We start from the raw sequence: 17,564 nt of genomic DNA on the forward strand, positions 1-17,564 counted from the left end.
TCAGCATAATCTCTTGAACTCAATCTTTAATAGATACATTTCAATTGCTAGGTACTGCTCTCTTAGGTGCAACTTGACACTTAAATGGTACATGTTGCAGTATTGTTGCAGCTGTTAGTATAATGGTAATTTCTATGTATCAATTCATGTGGTAATTATACTGCTGCTATAAGAAATCCTCAGAAACATGCAGAAAACAACATGCTGATTATAGTTTGTTCATTAAGCTGAGATTTTATTTTATTACACTAATTGTTTCTCACATAATTCAGGACTCCTCAAGTAAAAGTAACCCTATTTCATCCTGTTAAATGTATATATGTTGGACTGGATCATTTAACTTGAGATTTATGAGAGCTGCTGCAATAATTTATGTAGATGTAAAAGAGGTCTTATGCAGGCAGTACTAATATTAATAATTATACAGTCAGCTGCATATGTCCATATTCAAATCGTTTCATACACGCTCTCAACATCTATCATCCACAGTATTTACTGTGGTGATAGATAAGAATCTTGGACAAATATAAGTAACGGCATCTGTGGGGGCATGTTGAATTTAAATCCCTCAGATGCTAATAGAGAGGTTTTCCCCACGTTAAAAGTGAAAGATGATGTGTCTAATAAGACTGAAGTTATGTCCTGCTCTGTAAAGATAACAGATTACTGATGTTCCAGCTGTTGAAAAGATCTGTATTGTCTCTCTCTGATTCGGAAGATTAACCCTGCACATACCACTTTCTCCCTTTAAGCAGTTTACATTTCAAATAGTCACATTGTTGGATTTCAGCTAACATTATCTTATCATTAGTCTCTGATTTGTTAAATTGTCCCACTATCCCCACTCTTTTAGACTTATAGGTCCATGAGGCATACATAGGATTATTAACCATGAATTCATGAGAGCGGCAGTGGTCTATATTGCATAAATATGTGAGATCAGGTTGAATAAATAGCGAGTAGTGTTTGATAACATATAATAGGTGTATACCTCTATTATTCTCAGATTATTTAGCTGATCAATGTTCAATCATAGTTCCATAATTATAAATCAAGTCTAAGGTGATTGTCCTAACTGTAAATACATAGGATTGCTTTTTGCAAAAGCGCTTTAAATTACAAATAGTTTGATGATCTATACGCTTTGAGCGAATATCTAACTGAGAGCAGAATCCGACTGCAAAGTTCAAATGAGAGTCCTAAACCTAATTCTCCTGAGTTTTTCTAACTCACTTGTTCTCTAAAAACCTGGCGTATGTTTCTGCCTTATGTAGTATCTTTTTTCTTTCTTTTTGTCTATTAGATTATTATACTATAGGAAGTAGCACCCTTTTTTGATACAAATATCGATATCCTGTTAGGATAAAGAAATGAGATATCAACAAATGGATAAACATGTGAATCTAAATGGGACACCATAGTTGACATTAGAAATTTTCTAGTGCGGAGGGTTCAATAACTACTTTAACATATAAGGCTATGTCTGCCTTTTTTCGAGGGGCTCAGCTCCAGTTGTTGTCTTGCCCCATCAGTCCCACTAGCTTATATCTGGTATTCACCTACCTTACTTTAGGGCCTACTGGACTGCACTCGCTCCTGGCCCTCCTTCAGTAATTTCCTTTTCTAAGATACACACCCCCAGGCAATGTCTCCTGATTACGTGATTGTCTCCTTAAGTTTGACTTATGTGGGAGGCAGTCTCGGGATGCTGGTGCTCCGCACAGTGCTGATGTCACTACTGTAGCTCTGCAACTACCTCCCAAATGCAGCCCAAGCATCCTGCGTAGCGGTAGCGGGAGCCCTGACATGGAAGAGAGAGAAGTATGACAGAGAGCAGAACTTCGCAAGCTATCAATTATGTTATGTGTGTACTTTTATTCACCTGTGAAATGGTGACGGGTCTAGAAAAATAAGTATATAGTGTGTTCATGTAATCCATAAATATGAAAAATAATATAGTTTGCTGTTCTCTAAATATAAAATAGGTTTTATACTTGATTTATTTCTATAGAGCTACTGCCATTTAACAGGCTGGATTGTTACTGACTCTAGCCTGTACACTCTCGCTTACTACTCTTCGTGTCACAGTGCTGCATCCTGAGGCAGTCCAGGGGACAGCGACCTGCGAGATCTCAGGAGCAAAGTCCATCCTGCTTTGCGGTGGTTCTTGATAAATACCGGGGAACTCATTAAACTCTGCAACCTTGATCTGCCAGTTTCAATCTGAATTAGCACAGGCACTCTTCTACCTGCTACGGTTGTAACATGCAGACCCTACTAAGCCCTACATCCTGCATGTGGATGCATCATTTGAAGGACTTGGGAAAATACTGTATTGGGAGCATCAGAAGAGGTTGCAATACTCAGCACTCAAGTGGGCCATAGTAAATAAAGTCCATGGAAGTAAAGATTGAAGTACATATAGACAATACTTCACTTACGTATGCGCAGGCTACAGCAAAGTTAGATGCCATGGGCATCACTGGTTAGCTCCCCTAGCAGTGTACAGTCGTGGCCAATAGTTTTGAGAATGACACAAATATTGGTTTTCACAAAGTTTTCTGCTTCAGTGTTTTTTGACCTTTTTGTCAGATGTTGCTATGGTATACTGAAGTAAAATTACAAGCATTTCATAAGTGTCAAAGACTTTTATTGACAATTACATTAAGTTTATGCAAAGAGTCAATATTTGCAGAGTTGAGCCTTTTTTTTTAAGACCTCTGCAATTCGCCCTGGCATGATGTCAGTCAACTTCTGGGCCACACACTGACTGATGGCTGCCCATTCTTGCCTTATTAATGCTTGGAGTTTGTCAGAATTTGTGGGTTTTTGTTTGTCCACTCGCCTCTTGAGAATTGACCACAAGTTCTCAATGGGATTAAGGTCTGGGGAGTTTCGTGGCCATGGACCCAAAATTTCGATGTTTAGATCCCCGAGCCACTTAGTTATCACTTTTGCCTTATGGCAAGGTCCTCCATCATGCTGGAAAAAGGCATTGTTCATCACCAAACTGTTCTTGGATGGTTGGGAGAAGTTGCTCTTGGAGGATGTTTTGGTACCATTCTTCATTCATGTGAATTTACGAAGCCAAATGAGGCTCATGCTACAGGAGTATGTGATTTAAGTGTGTAATATTAATAAGTGGTTTTGGTGAACGCAAGGACTCCATAGTAAATTCTTTGTGGTGGCGGAAAATATGTATTTATTGGTAAGTGACCAAGGTAACTCCAGTCACAGCCAGCTGTTTCAGATTGCTGTATCTGAGACAGGCTGGGCGTTCGTGACAATGGTGTTGAAAACGAACCACTAAAAGAGATGGCACAATCCAGGTGCAGCTGGTACTGCTTGAACGACATTGTGGGATGGCCATGAAGGCTCTGCATGATGACAATGGACATATGGGGTTACAGAAGGCCATATTTTTGGTAGCATATTTTTTGTACTGGCCCAAAATGTATAATGATGTGGAGAAGTATTGCAGTTTGTGAGGGACCAGTATACTGAGAAAGATTCTGACAGAGAGCACAGTGCCGCTGCTGAATATCTCCAGCAGCAGACCACTGGAGATAGCGTATATCGATTTTCTTTCCATAAAACCTGATGATGGAAACGTGAGCATCGTGTTCATGGTGATACACCCTTATGTCAGTTTTGACCAAATTTATACCAATAGAGATCATTGTGCTTCCACTGTGGCAAAGACTTTGTGGGAGAGATTATTCATTCATTACAGTTTCCCTACCAGAATACACTCCTATCAGAGAAGAGACTTTGGGCCTGATTCATCAAGGAACGCAAAGGGAACGCAATTTGTGTTTTTTAAAAAGGACAGGAATTACACGCACATACTCACCTGTGTGTGCACTACATACACAGTTCCTCCACCTGGTAACCCTAGAAAAGGTTATACTTATCTGTCCGTAGTCGTGCAGTGCTGTTTGTAGTGGGTTGACCTTGTATTAGGATCTGTAGTCCGTAGAGGTTGGGTGTGGGGATGCGAGCATGGTCCGCGAGGCTGGATGAGTCTGTGGTTGCCAGTTTTTCTCGGTGGTGATGGAGATGAATTTAATTAAAAGAATTGATTAGGGTATTAGTTAATATTGGATTCGGAAGGGCTGTCGGTGTATGAAAAAGTGACTGAGAATGTGGGTAAAGACAGCAATTATGGTATCTGTTAGCTTGAAATTAAAATTAGAAGAGGGGGTGCTTAGAATATGAAAGAGGTAAAGCTGTAGGTAGATGGATAGCTTAGTGAAACATAAGATATGACAGGGAAACAATGGATGGGTATGTGTATCAATATTATATATGGATGGATAAATAGAATACAGTATAAAAGATGCAAAAACAGGCAAACACAAATACTTTGCATAAGAGGGATAAATAATGAATGAAGAAATAGGCAAATGGGAAAATAAAAGATAGAAAATAGCAAGATAAAAAATAGAAAATGCAAAATCAATAAAGTGATGAAAAATAAATAATAACTAAAGTATAAATAATAAATGGAAAATAAAAAATAAATAAGGGGTCAAGAATTTGATTCCTGAACAGAGCCTTCCTTATCTGTGTGGAGTTTGTATATTTTCCCCGTGTTTGTATGGGTTTCCTCCCACACTTCAAAAACATACTAGTAGGTTAATTGGCTGCTGACAAAATTAACCCTAGACTGTTTGTGTGTGTGTGTGTTTGTGTGTGTGTGTGCGTATGTGTTAGGGAATTTAGACTGTAAGCTGCAATAGAAGCTGATGTGAATGACAAATATTATCTGTACAGCGTTAAAGAAGTGGTGGCACTATATACATAAATAAATGATAATGATCAAAACCTCTCCAGGTTGGCCAGCTGGTGGGTACTTAGGGAATATGTTCATACCAGACCTAGCTCTCCCTAAAAATGAATTCTGGGCATATACTCTGAAACATGAAAAACTACCTAGGGAAATTAATAGGAATAATATTCTTGGAAAGGATCTAACCCTGTTTGAACTACTATGGATTATCTGACAGGACCTCAAACATTCAGTGTCGGATATCTATAAATTACTTCTCTCCCAAAGTTCACAACTGTATGGGAACGCAATTTGGGGGGTACATTTTCAATATACATGGTGTTTTTTTCAAAGCATAATGGTCCTATAAACTCAATATAACATTATTACTCACTGGTCCAGAGGCCCTAGTGTTTTATGCAAAATGTTTCCTGGTGTATCCGATAAGTGTTGGAAATCACTGGCATATTTGGTGAGATTGCCCTAATTTTGGAGATTTTGGAAAGGTGTAGTAAATATATCTAAAGAGATACTGACAGGAGGTGTGCTGGTTGGTCCTGAGTTTTGGCTTTTAAACTTGACTAATATTCCTATCTCTAGATGTAAAATGTCTCTTTTTAGACATTTTAACAATACAATGAAAGCCGTTTTCTTTTTCCTACACCCTTACAATGGCTGTTTTGGACCTTTTACATTTTACCTGCAAGGAGTTCATCTCCTCTCCCTACCAGGATTGCAGCACTTGGTTTCATGTTTTTTATACCTAGCTCTCACTCTGCCTGGTGGATATCATTGCATTGTTACTTGTGAATAGTCCACAGTCTGCAATCCTGCAACCCTGCTAGATGGACATTTGACTAACCTGGAATGTGCTTTCTTTGCTCTTGGTATCCTGTATAGGACTTTTACACTGTGTACCATCATTGCTGTGTTAACCATTCAGCTTTAAAGGCTCTGCTTTCTTGTTTTCATCTGTATGTTGTACAATAAACGTCTTCAATATTTCATCAACTTTAACTCCTGGTCAGCTTTCAGCTAGTACAATATACTGTAAATCATAAGAGACAGGAAATTGAGCAATCCTGGATTTTTTATTTTTTTTAGCTAGCAGTTCTTATTTTCTTTTTGTGGGCTAAGTTCATCCTGGAGTACCAGGTGCTTACTGGCAAATTTTAGTCCCTTGGGCAGGTGGAAGGCTGGGCAAGACTTGGCTCAGCAGCACATAAGGAACAATTTAAGGGAATAAAAATGCAGGCAACCCAGAAAGCAGCCCAAGGTAGCCCACTGTGAGACAGGCCCATGGGGCAGATGCCCCCCCTGCCCAGCCAACCCCTACAGAGTACCACAGGGTCCCTGTAGCACATTTGGTTAGTGCAAGCAGGGACAAGAAGCTTTCCTAGGATGCTTCTGCATATCTTGGTAGCAAATCGGGGCATTCTTCTTGAAAGGTCAGAAGCAGGAGTCTGTTTCTCCTTCCGGATCGCCTGTGTACTGGACGCATTAGCTTTATGTCTGGTGGGTGCATGTGTATACTGTTTTTATTTAAATCAAGTAATTTGTTTATTAAAGTTTTTCAAGACATACATGACATATTTACTCCAGTCTAGTAAATAGGTATACAAACATTAGCAAACAAAAAGAAAAATTTTACCGTTTTAGCAAGGGGAGAATTACAAGGTTATCAATATCACAACAATTAAGTTACACTGGTAGAATGAGTCATTAAGTATATGCAGAGGGTTGGCATCACATGCAATAAACAGATTGTGGTTAGTAATATAGTCCTCATTGCTCAGAGAGGAGCAGAGTTGGTGCGGTCATCCTGCGTCAAGAGCTAAAATGAACCACGAGTATCAGTAAGAGGGTAGGGGGTGGGGAGTGAGAGGGGGACATTCAGGGAGTAGGGGGTAGGCTGTGACCTCGTTTTAGTGCGTGCATATTTTATGATATTTGCGCTTCGACCCGTCTTTCAGTATACATGTACCTCTTGTGATGCATAGTGTCATTTACCAAGCCTTTCCATTTAAAAAAATCTGGGTATTCCACTGCAAGCCACATACGGAATATGATAACTTTGTCCAGGGTGGTAAGGATGAAAATATATTTGTAGAGAGGTCTATCTAAACTGTCTTCCAGGGAGATACCAAATAAATATATTTTGGGAGTTAAAGGGGGAACCACGGGTACCGTATCTCACAAGCCCACACACTTGTCCAGAAGGTATGCACCCCCTGGCACTCCCACAGCAGGTGCCAGAAGTTCCAACCCGACAATCCACATTTAGGGCATTCAGTATTAGACCTCCCCCCAATATTAGCCAAAGAGCTTGGGGAATGATATACTCTATGCAGTATGTAAAGGTGTATCTGTTGGAAACGGATACTCGAGGTAGCGTGTTGTATGGTTTTCAGAATGTGACTCCATTCCTTCTCCAAGAGTATTCCCAGATCAGATTCCCATTTGGCCTTAAGGGGTAGTGGGAATCTGATCTGGGAATACTTTGATATGGGAATAAGCTGCTAATTGTGATAATTGAGCTCGGTATACCGTGGAGATGACTCTGCATCCACGCATTCTTCTCAGAAGTGTTCTGATGGGAGAGACTAATACAGTGTGTATTCAGGGATGGGATAAATGTCTATTTTAACATAGTCTGTTGCTTTGGGGGTGATTCAGATACTGAGGTACTTGAAGCGCAGAGTCCATTTGAGGGAATGATCACAGTGTGGAAGAGAGGGGAGAGTGCCATGGACTGAAAAAATGTTGGACTTATCCCAGTTTATTTTTAGCCCAGAATATCTGCCAAAGTTGTTAAGTGTCTTTAAAAGGTTGTTCAGGGACTCATCTATGTCTGAAAGAAACAACAGCATGTCACCTGTATCTAAGGCTATAGTATCTGTGGCCCCACCAGCGGGAGACCCCGTATACCATCATGGGAACAGATCAAACAGGCAAGTGGATCGATAGCTATCACAAGTAACGCTGGGGACAAAGGTGAACCCTGTCGGATACCTCTCCCCAGACCAAACGGAGCCAACGCATACCCATTCACACACACCCATGCCGAAGGGGCAAGGTATAACAGCTGAACCCAGTGAATAAATACAGGGCCGAAGCCAAACCTATGCATCACCTCCCAGCGATAGACCCACTCCACCGAGTTGAAGGCTTTGGAGGCATCAAGGGATACCACCGCAGCCCCCAGCTCAGTAACGTGTGCCATCTGTAAGTGCATATATAAGAGGCGCAGGTTAGTGGTACACGATTTGCCCGGAATGAATTCTGTCTGGTCCAGGTGTATAATTTGAGTACTGACTGAGTTAAGCCAGATAGCCAAAATTTTAGCAAGGATTTTGACATCAGTCCCCAGTAACGAAATTGGCAGCACGGTGGCTAAGTGATTAGCACTTCTGCCTCACAGCACTGGGGTCATGAGTTCCTGAACTGTGTGGAGTTTGTATGTTCTCCCCGTGTTTGCGTGGGTTTCCTCCGGGTGCTCTGGTTTCCTCCCACACTCCAAAAACATACTGGTAGGTTAATTGGCTGCTATCAGAATTGACCCTGGTCTCTCTCTGTCTTTCTGTCTGTGTGTGTATGTTGGGGAATTTAGACTGTAAGCTCTAATGGGGGCAGGGACTGATGTGAATGAGTTCTCTGTACAGCGCTGCGGAATCAGTGGCGCTATATAAATAAATGGTGATGATGATGATGATGATGATGATGACTATAGGAGTCAGGGTATAAGGGGTCTTTCCCGGGTTTGGGTACAACAACAATTAAAGCCTCGGACATTGAGGAAGGCATAGTGTCGGATTCCAATAATCTAGTATAGTGAGTGAGGAGTTGTGGGACAAAGAACTTATTACATTTCTTGTATAATTCTAGAAAGTGATTGCCAAATCCACTTATTCCAGTTTAAGAAGGGCGTCCAAAAGTGCAACTGAATCACTGGGCCGGCTGGGGAGACTAATAGAATCCAAATACATATGCAGTTGTGTATCTATAAAACACACCTTAGACCCATACAGAAAAGTGTTGGCAGTACCCATACCCATAAAGTGTTTCTGCCCTGTAGGATCTAGGATGGCTGTAACTGCCCTGTTAGCCTGTTCCGCCTGGGCCAGGCAAGTCAGGTAGCTACCACCCATATCCGCCTCCGAGTACTGCGAGTGTCTGGCAAACAGAAGTCTCCGTTTTGATTTATTAAATAGAAACTCTAACCACTTGCGTTGCGCACCAAGCCAACAAATCCTATCCTCCAGGTGTCTGGAAATCAGGTACATTGACTCTAAGGGGTAAATGTATCACCTTAGGGTTTTCCGGCGGGTTTGAAAACGTGAGATGTTGCCTATAGCAACCAATCAGATTCTGGCTGTCATTTCGTAGAATGTACTAAATAAATGATAGCTAGAATCTGATTGGTTTTTCAAGCCCGCCGGAAAACTCTCAGCTTGATAAAGTTACCCCTACGTGTCTACAGGATTGTTCTAATTCTAATTTCTTGCACCAGTTAACTTTTTTGGTGTCAGCTAACTTTTTAATAAGAGTTCCCCTCAGAAAGGCTTTAAAAGCGTCCCATAAAAGAGCTGGGTTATCATGGTAATTATCTCCAAAGTAACCCTCCCACAAGGAAATGAGGTCAGCACCGCTAGCCATCGGCTGTTACCAGACTGGATGCAGTTTCCAGAAGCATATTCCCTTATCTGTTGTTATGTTAATCTGGGCCAGTACCCGAGAGTGATCAAAGATGCGGTCGGACCAGGGTCGCCTGCACTATGAATGGTGCAATCCGGGTTTTTGCATAGGAGAGAGAGAGAGAGAGAGAGAGAGAGATTTTTTTCATATTCCAGCTTTCAGCCAATGAAAACTGCTCTGGTGATGACTCCCACAAATTGCCAGGGCACAGACTTGTGCAGTATGAATGGGGGTCAACCCGGGAAATTCCCGGGTCCGAGGTGCAGTATGAATGGTGTTTCTGAGCTGGGATGCTCCGAGACCCTGCAAAAACCCGGCTTCAAAAACCCGGGATATTGCAGGGGCAGCAGTATGAAAGTGGTATTAGTTAGCTATTATTTTTCTCTCTTTCTAGTACTCTTCTGCAGCCTGTAATAAAGAAATGTAGCAAGTCTCACAACTTAGTATGTGGCACATGTGATAATCCTTTACTTGATGGTTATGTTGGAGTTTACTCTACAACATGTAATCCTGAGACTGATAATACTCAAACCTGTGAACATATTAAAGAAATCATTAGCTGGATGATGAAATGAATGAAAGCAGGGCCGGTGCTAGGGTCCATGGCGCCCTAGGCATTTTTACAGAACGCCCAGCCTGTCTCAGATACAGCAATCTGAGACAGCTGGCTGTGACTGGAGTTACCTTGGTCACTTACCAATAAATACATATTTTCCGCCACCACAAAGAATTTACTATGGAGTCCTTGCGTTCACCAAAACCACTTATTAATATTACACACTTAAATCACATACTCCTGTAGCATGAGCCTCATTTGGCTTCGTAAATTCACATGAATGAAGAATGGTACCAAAACATCCTTCAAGAGCAACTTCTCCCAACCATCCAAGAACAGTTTGGTGACGAACAATGCCTTTTTCCAGCATGATGAAGCACCTTGCCATAAGGCAAAAGTGATAACTAAGTGGCTCGGGGATCTAAACATCAAAATTTTGGGTCCATGGCCATGAAACTCCCCAGACCTTAATCCCATTGAGAACTTGTGGTCAATCCTCAAGAGACGGGTGGACAAACAAAAACCCACAAATTCTGAAAAACTCCAAGCATTGATTAGGCAAGAATGGGCGGCCATCAGTCAGTATGTGGCCCAGAAGTTGATTGACAGTATGCCAGGGTAAATTACAGAGGTCTTCAAGAAGAAGGGTCAACACTGCAAATATTGACTCTTTGCATAAACTTAATGTAATTATCTAAAAAATACTTTGACACTTATGAAATGCTTGTAATTTTATTTCAGTATACCATAGCAACATCTGACAAAAAGGTCTAAAAACACTGCAAACTTTGGGAAAACCAATACTTGTGTCATTCTCAAAACTTTTGGCCATGATTGTATGTCTATGGAGGACATTACTCTTTCTGCATTAGAATGGAATGCAAAGCTTGTATTTACCTGGTTAAGTTGGTTAGAGTTTGAGTCGCACTGTATGATAAATTTCTTCCAAATCCTGTAATAAATATCTGAACAATTCCTCTTCCTCACCTATACGTGTGTTGATTACTTGTTCTGAAACTCCTTTTTTTTTTTTTAGAGTAGTTTCCACTCAATTTTCTAGTCATCAAAGCTGGCCCCTCTGTATGAGGAGGAAGCATTGGGTCTGGGTGCAGATGATATGACTGAAAAGACCAGGGGCGGATCTAGACAATAACTTTACCTGGGGCGATTTTAGGGGGGGCGATTTAGGCCCCGCCCCCTTTCTGATTTCTAAGGCTGCCGGCGGCTGCACAGTATGTGCAGGTCCGCTCGGCAGTGACAGTGTGCTGCCCGGCTGCTCTGATTGTGTTTAAAACACAATCAGAGCAGCCGGGCAACACACTGTCACTGCTGAACGGACCTGCACAGTGTGCAGCTGTCGGCAGCAAGCCCCTGCTAGGGGGATCCGCCACTGGAAAAGACTAAGGGGTATATATATTGAACAGCAGGTTTAAAAAAGTGGAGATGTTGCCTATAACAAGCAATCAGATTCCAGCTGTTATTTTGTAGAATGTACTAAATAATTGATGACTAGAGTCTGTTTACTATAGATAACATCTCCACTTTTTCAAACCCGCAGTTTAGTAAATATACCCCCAAGGCTGCTGTGTGGCTAGATCACTTACAAATAATTTATTGTATAAATTTATTTTGACTATTGGCACAATGCGCTGATGTATATCATTGCAAATGTATTGATTGTTGTATTAGAAATGTATGGATTTCTGATGCAGTAGGCATATGTTGGAGAAAATGTTTTTTTTTGTAAGAAAGGAATAAAGGAAATCCCATGCTAATTAGACCTTTTCATTTGTGTGACCAAGACCTCTTTTACCCTGAATGGATAGGAGGGGGTCGTTGGACTTTCATTCTGTGTCTTAGAGATATAGGAAACCTAACGGTAGTAATTTAGGAAATCATAGATGGATGTAAATTTTGTTAAGTTCAAATTGCATTTAAATCCAAGTTTAGAGAACATATTACATCCTGATGCTATTAATTGAATGCAATATCTCAGAATTTGTGGTGCCTGGTAAGAAAGGGGACTGTGTTAGCCCATGACAACATGTGTGTCAAATAGTATATAAGGAGTTCTCTTTGACCATGTAATGTATAATACCATTTGTTCTTCTGGATAATCACTATTACCCTTGAGCATATAAACATCACTGCTTGAAGATTCTGCCTGACATCTATTTCCTGTGACCAACAGATAAGAGCTTACACTCTACTGCGTTCACCGGCTGTCCTGTGTTGAACCCAGCAGCTCTGTGTCAACACTCTGTGTCAACACTCTGTCCGCTACCCATCAATCCTGATCCATAGTAAGTGGTTAGGTGGTACCAGCCAACCTACAGCAAAGAGGCACTGTGGCAGTTATACCAACTACATAGAAGTGTTTCTAGGTGCCGCAAGGGAGCAAGTGGTGGCAGCGAGATTTTCCAACAACTATTGTGCAGTTGGCATTAGCAGTTGTTGAGTGTATGGTGGCAAGGTGATGACACCAGTAGGAATGGTTAGTAACAGTTGGACACTGACCGCGAAAAAGAAACCCAGATAAATTGTGAAAGAAGAATATCCTTTGATATGCTCCTTGGGCATCTTCCAGGTTACAGGAAACCATGGATGGCGAGGCCAAAATGGAAGAATTGCTATCACTATTGCACTTTCTTTTTGAATTTTTTCTTAGCATGCAAATAATAAATGGCAACAGAAGGAAGACATACCCCAATTGAAATGTCCATCAACTGTCCATCTATTCCCTCTGACTCTGGAGTTCATGACAAGAGAAAATCCTGGGAACTTTTGCATTTGTTTGTCGCCATAATGTCCCCTTGAGGATGCCCAAATCTTTTTATAAATTCAGGTTTCACTCTTTCAACTGCATAATCTCTGCTAGTTCCACCATCAAGTTCCAGCTACTAGTACCTTACCTTTTAGATGAAGATGAAAGTGCTGAATTGTTTTTCACAGTTTTCTCATTTCCAAACAGTCACATGAAGACTTGATTTGTGACTATATGCTTTAATGTTGGGCTTCACCACCTGAGAAATTTCCTGGTGGCTTTTGACACAGTAATGACATGATTCAGAGGTCGGTCTGTTATTCCACTTTCTTAAAAGTTCCCATGTGTGCCAACTTGCCCTTGAAACAGTTGAAGCCCTTTTCTTTTGGATACCCAATGATGCGTTTGTAACGAACATACTAGGGAGTGGATCTTGAAACTGATCTTGCAACAAAAATACTTAGATCAATATAGTGTCTAGTGGATCCTTGGAACTCCAATTATTGTGATGAGATGATGTTTTTCACAATCTAGTTTATGTCATTTCAGAAATGCTATCACCTGAGTGGTCTTGCACTTGACAATGCATTCTAAACTCCCCACTACAAGGTCATCCAGATCAGGCCATATATAGACTCCTTGTTTTCTAAATTCTGTCATCAGAGAGTCTAGCAACCTGGTAAAAGACCCTGGAGATGTCACCAGCAAAAAAGGGCAGGCAACTGAATTGAGTGCTGACCCTGGACCTGCGGAATTTCCTGTGATGAACTGCAATAGGGATATTAAAATAGGCATTCTGAACGTGTATAGATGGGAGAAAATACCCTTTTGCTGATGGCTAGGAGGATAGACTTCACAGACTCCATGTGGAAATATCTGGTACGAACAATGTCTACAAATACAGAACCATGTGAAATGTCCCTGATGACTTTTTGAGAAGAAAGTCTGGAATAGAAGCCTACACCTTCTTGACCTGTAGGAACAAGAACAATTGCACAGGTCTTATTAATGATCGCAGACTGTTTTTGCAAGGCTACCATCTCTCCTCTGGTTGATAGAGCCCTGGCCTGAACAAAGAAGTTCACTTGGTGATAGTTATTAAACTGTGATGGAGTAGGCCCATAATCTCTGCATACTGTGCAATCTTGCCCTCTATTGGTATTAATGGGGGCTAATCCTGAAAATAATCGTTCTGATTTGATCTCCCTTCTTTAGACCCAAAAACCCAAAAGGACTGTTTGAATGTAGTAGTCAAATTTTGTGTGCCATGTTGTCTCTCTGGCATAAAACTTCCCCCGTCTCTGCAGTGCTGCCAAGACCTCCTATACATTCTGAAAGCAGCAAATGCTGACAGTTGGAACGGAGACCACTTACAATAGAGGCAGTTAGATTTGGTATTTTAAAGCGGCAATGCCAGGAACGTAACCCTAACTCTAGATAAAGTAATCTAAGGTTTAGACAGTGAGTTGTCGAAGTCAGCAAATTGGATAAAGTAATTTCAATTAATATCTAGCAAACTTGATTGTCTTTGTCTGAAATTATGCGTAGAGCACGCTTCGGCGTGGAAGGGCGTGTCCAGCCGCAACACGTGGCAATAGCAGTTTTTACACTTTTGTATACATTCGCACAAACACACACATTTGTAAATAGTACACATTAATCGTAGTTGCAACACATAGTTATTTAGGTCGAAATATAGTAGTGTTTATGTGTGATATTATAAGTTATATGCATATTAGTGATACATATGGTTCAGGTTAAAGGAAATGTCATGTCTGATATCATATTGATCCCCTTTAAATCAGCAGCTGTCCGGTGCATTCGGCGAAGAGATTGCACATTGCATACTCTAGTTATTGATGTTAGGGAATAAACCTTTAATATGCTGACTGTAAAATGCTAATGGACTGGTTGTAATTGGAGTTTTGGCGGGATGAACAGAGCACATCCCCTGGAGAGATGACCCCCACCTTTGGATTCCTTAGATTAAACCAGCCTATGATCTACAACCCCCTGGACCTTACTTAAACCTGGACCAATAGGAGCAAGCCACACCATCTGCATTGTTTCACTGTATTTCTGTTTGCATATAAGCAGGAGCTTTGCATCCAGTGATCAGACATCTTGTCCACAGACTTCAGGACTGAATAACTGTTTGCTGGATCCAGAGCGCCTGCGATAAGTAACGGCTGTACTTACTATTATTTCGCTTGAATTATTCTGCTACTTTTTGAGAATAAATATTTGTGCGTTGGAAACACAAATCGAGATTCGACAATCGTTATTGTATAGCGACAAAACGTGCATAACAGAGTCCTGGCATTGCAGCTTTAAAACCCGGAAATGTCACTTTCTGCAATGTAAGGGACAAAAAAATCCAAGTGCCGGCATTTGCCGCATTCGGAATGTATAGGAGCCGTGGAGCAGGTGTGTCGCACGTGTTGGCTGTCTTATTTAAAGTAAGTCTGAATTTCTTCTATCATGATTATTGGAATCGACAGTATTTTGTTGTTATACTAACTGACGGAATTATCCGTATGGGTGTAAGGATTACCATCCTAGGAATCTTAACATTAGGTACATTTTTTTATCCCTTTGTGCTTTTATAACTATATACTCCTGACTGGATTAAATGTCACTTCATCGGTCCTGACAAGAAAAAGGTGAGAGGAATTCATGCAAATAAACCATCTGATAATGATCCAATACCTACCTGTTTTGTAAAAAAAAAAAAAAAGGGGATAATTTATTACTGGTCCACTACCCAAATCTACAGTACACTTTAGGGATAACCCAGACCCAGTAACTTTAGTTTGAAGCTCAGAAATTTAAAAGGGATTTTTTCTGTCAAAAGTCACCAGTGCAGTGGGTCAGGGGAGTAAAAATTACTATTACTACATCATTATCAGATCACACAAAGGGGAGAATTTTACAGCATTGTAAACACAGGGATGTAGTCATTCTGGCGACTGAAAATGTCAACATTTGTACTGTTTACACCAAAATAATGACAGTGTAATTGGAGACATTCATTCTGTCAACAGGTTTAAAATGGAGACATTGTTACGGTCAGTCACAATGTTGAAATTCAAAGGGTAATGCCAGCGGCAGCCGCTGGACCTGGCAAAAAGTAGTTAATAAACCCCCCCCCCCCCCCCCCAACACAAATCTCTGTAGGTGATGAATGCTATACACATCAATCAAATAATGGATCTTGGGATCATTGATGACTTAATCAATAGAAAGCAGCAATATAGGAGCACCTTCACTGCCTTGACCTTATTGTGGATTACATATGTGGGTGAAGGGCATACAAAAGGTATAGTTTGGATCTAGAAAATGATTTCTAGAAATGTAACTTATGGTGACCTGACTGCCATCCAAAAACAGTGCAGAAAAATTAAATGTACTATGAAGATCCTGCAATAACATTTTAGGGTGAGAGTGTTCAGTATACTCTCAAATAGTGGCCTATGAAATGCAAATAATTAGATGAAGTAAACTACATTGATTAATATTGTTTTACAGTGTGATTGTGATTAGTACGCCATGTGTAATGATGCAATTGCACGGATTAATAACACATTTGCACTTACACTAGTAAATAGTACACATTTATTAAAAGTTCCAATCCACATTTATTTATTAGTAAAATGTATTCGATTATTTATACATAGATAAAACTATAGTAAAAAGGTACTAATGGTTCAAGTCCCTTAAAAAGCGTTAACCCGGTTTAGACAGAGTAGCGATCGCAAGTCATTAGCAATGCGAGATCAATACTCAAAAGTACTTTGTTTGTGGGTTAGTTTGAACTAGTTATTCGGCAGGAAGACATGTAAGCAACAGTTGGGGAAAGTTTCCCCCCACCCTTGGAGAAGATGAAATGAACTGACCTATGACCAGCAGACAACTGTAACATCGTTAACCTTGGACCAATGAAGACCTGAGTTTTTTTTTGTTAACTGAAACTGCATATAAAGCTCCCTGGGCCAGTTCGTTCTTCCTCTTATCTTCTTGACTGCAAACTACATGGACCTGGGCCCATATGAAGCGCTAGCAAAAATGTAATGTATTTGGTTTTTATACTTTCCTGCTTATTTTTATATCTTTTATGCTCCAGCATGGCTTGTTGTAAATCTTTCTATATTTTGCAATTAAATCTTTGTGCGCTGGAACCACAATAATCGCATTGGGCAATGTGTATTGGTAGCGATATAACGAACATAAAAGGTATTGCAGTAGATCCTCATCATCAGCTATTTATATAGAGCCACTAATTCTTCAGCACTGTACAGAGAACTCACATCAATCCCTGCTTCATTGGAGCTTACAATCTAAATTTCCTAACATACGCACGCTAAAGTCAATTTAATAGCAGCCAATTAACCTACTAGATTTTTTATTTTTTTTGGAATGCGGGAGGAAGGAACTCACACAAACACAGGAAAACATACACTCCACAGATATAAGGCCATGGTTGGGAATCAAACTCATGACCTCAGTGCTGTCAGTAGCCATTTTAAATGCGAGTAGAGGGGTACAGCTAATGGAAAAGTATGCCTTTGAATACAAGCTAAAAGCAGACATTATTATTGTTATTTATTTGCAAGTAACCACAGTACTGTGAAAAACAGTGCATACATATTACAATAAATAAATGCGGACATGAAAAGAAAGAGTAGGGTAAGTGGAGATGCAAGGTCCCTAATGCTACTGTGGAGCCCATTCATTAAATCTGCAAACAAATAAAATATTTAACAAAATTGAACAAAGCA

Source organism: Mixophyes fleayi, chromosome 5 (assembly GCF_038048845.1).
Source record: "Mixophyes fleayi isolate aMixFle1 chromosome 5, aMixFle1.hap1, whole genome shotgun sequence".
Taxonomy (NCBI): Eukaryota; Metazoa; Chordata; class Amphibia; order Anura; family Limnodynastidae; genus Mixophyes; species Mixophyes fleayi.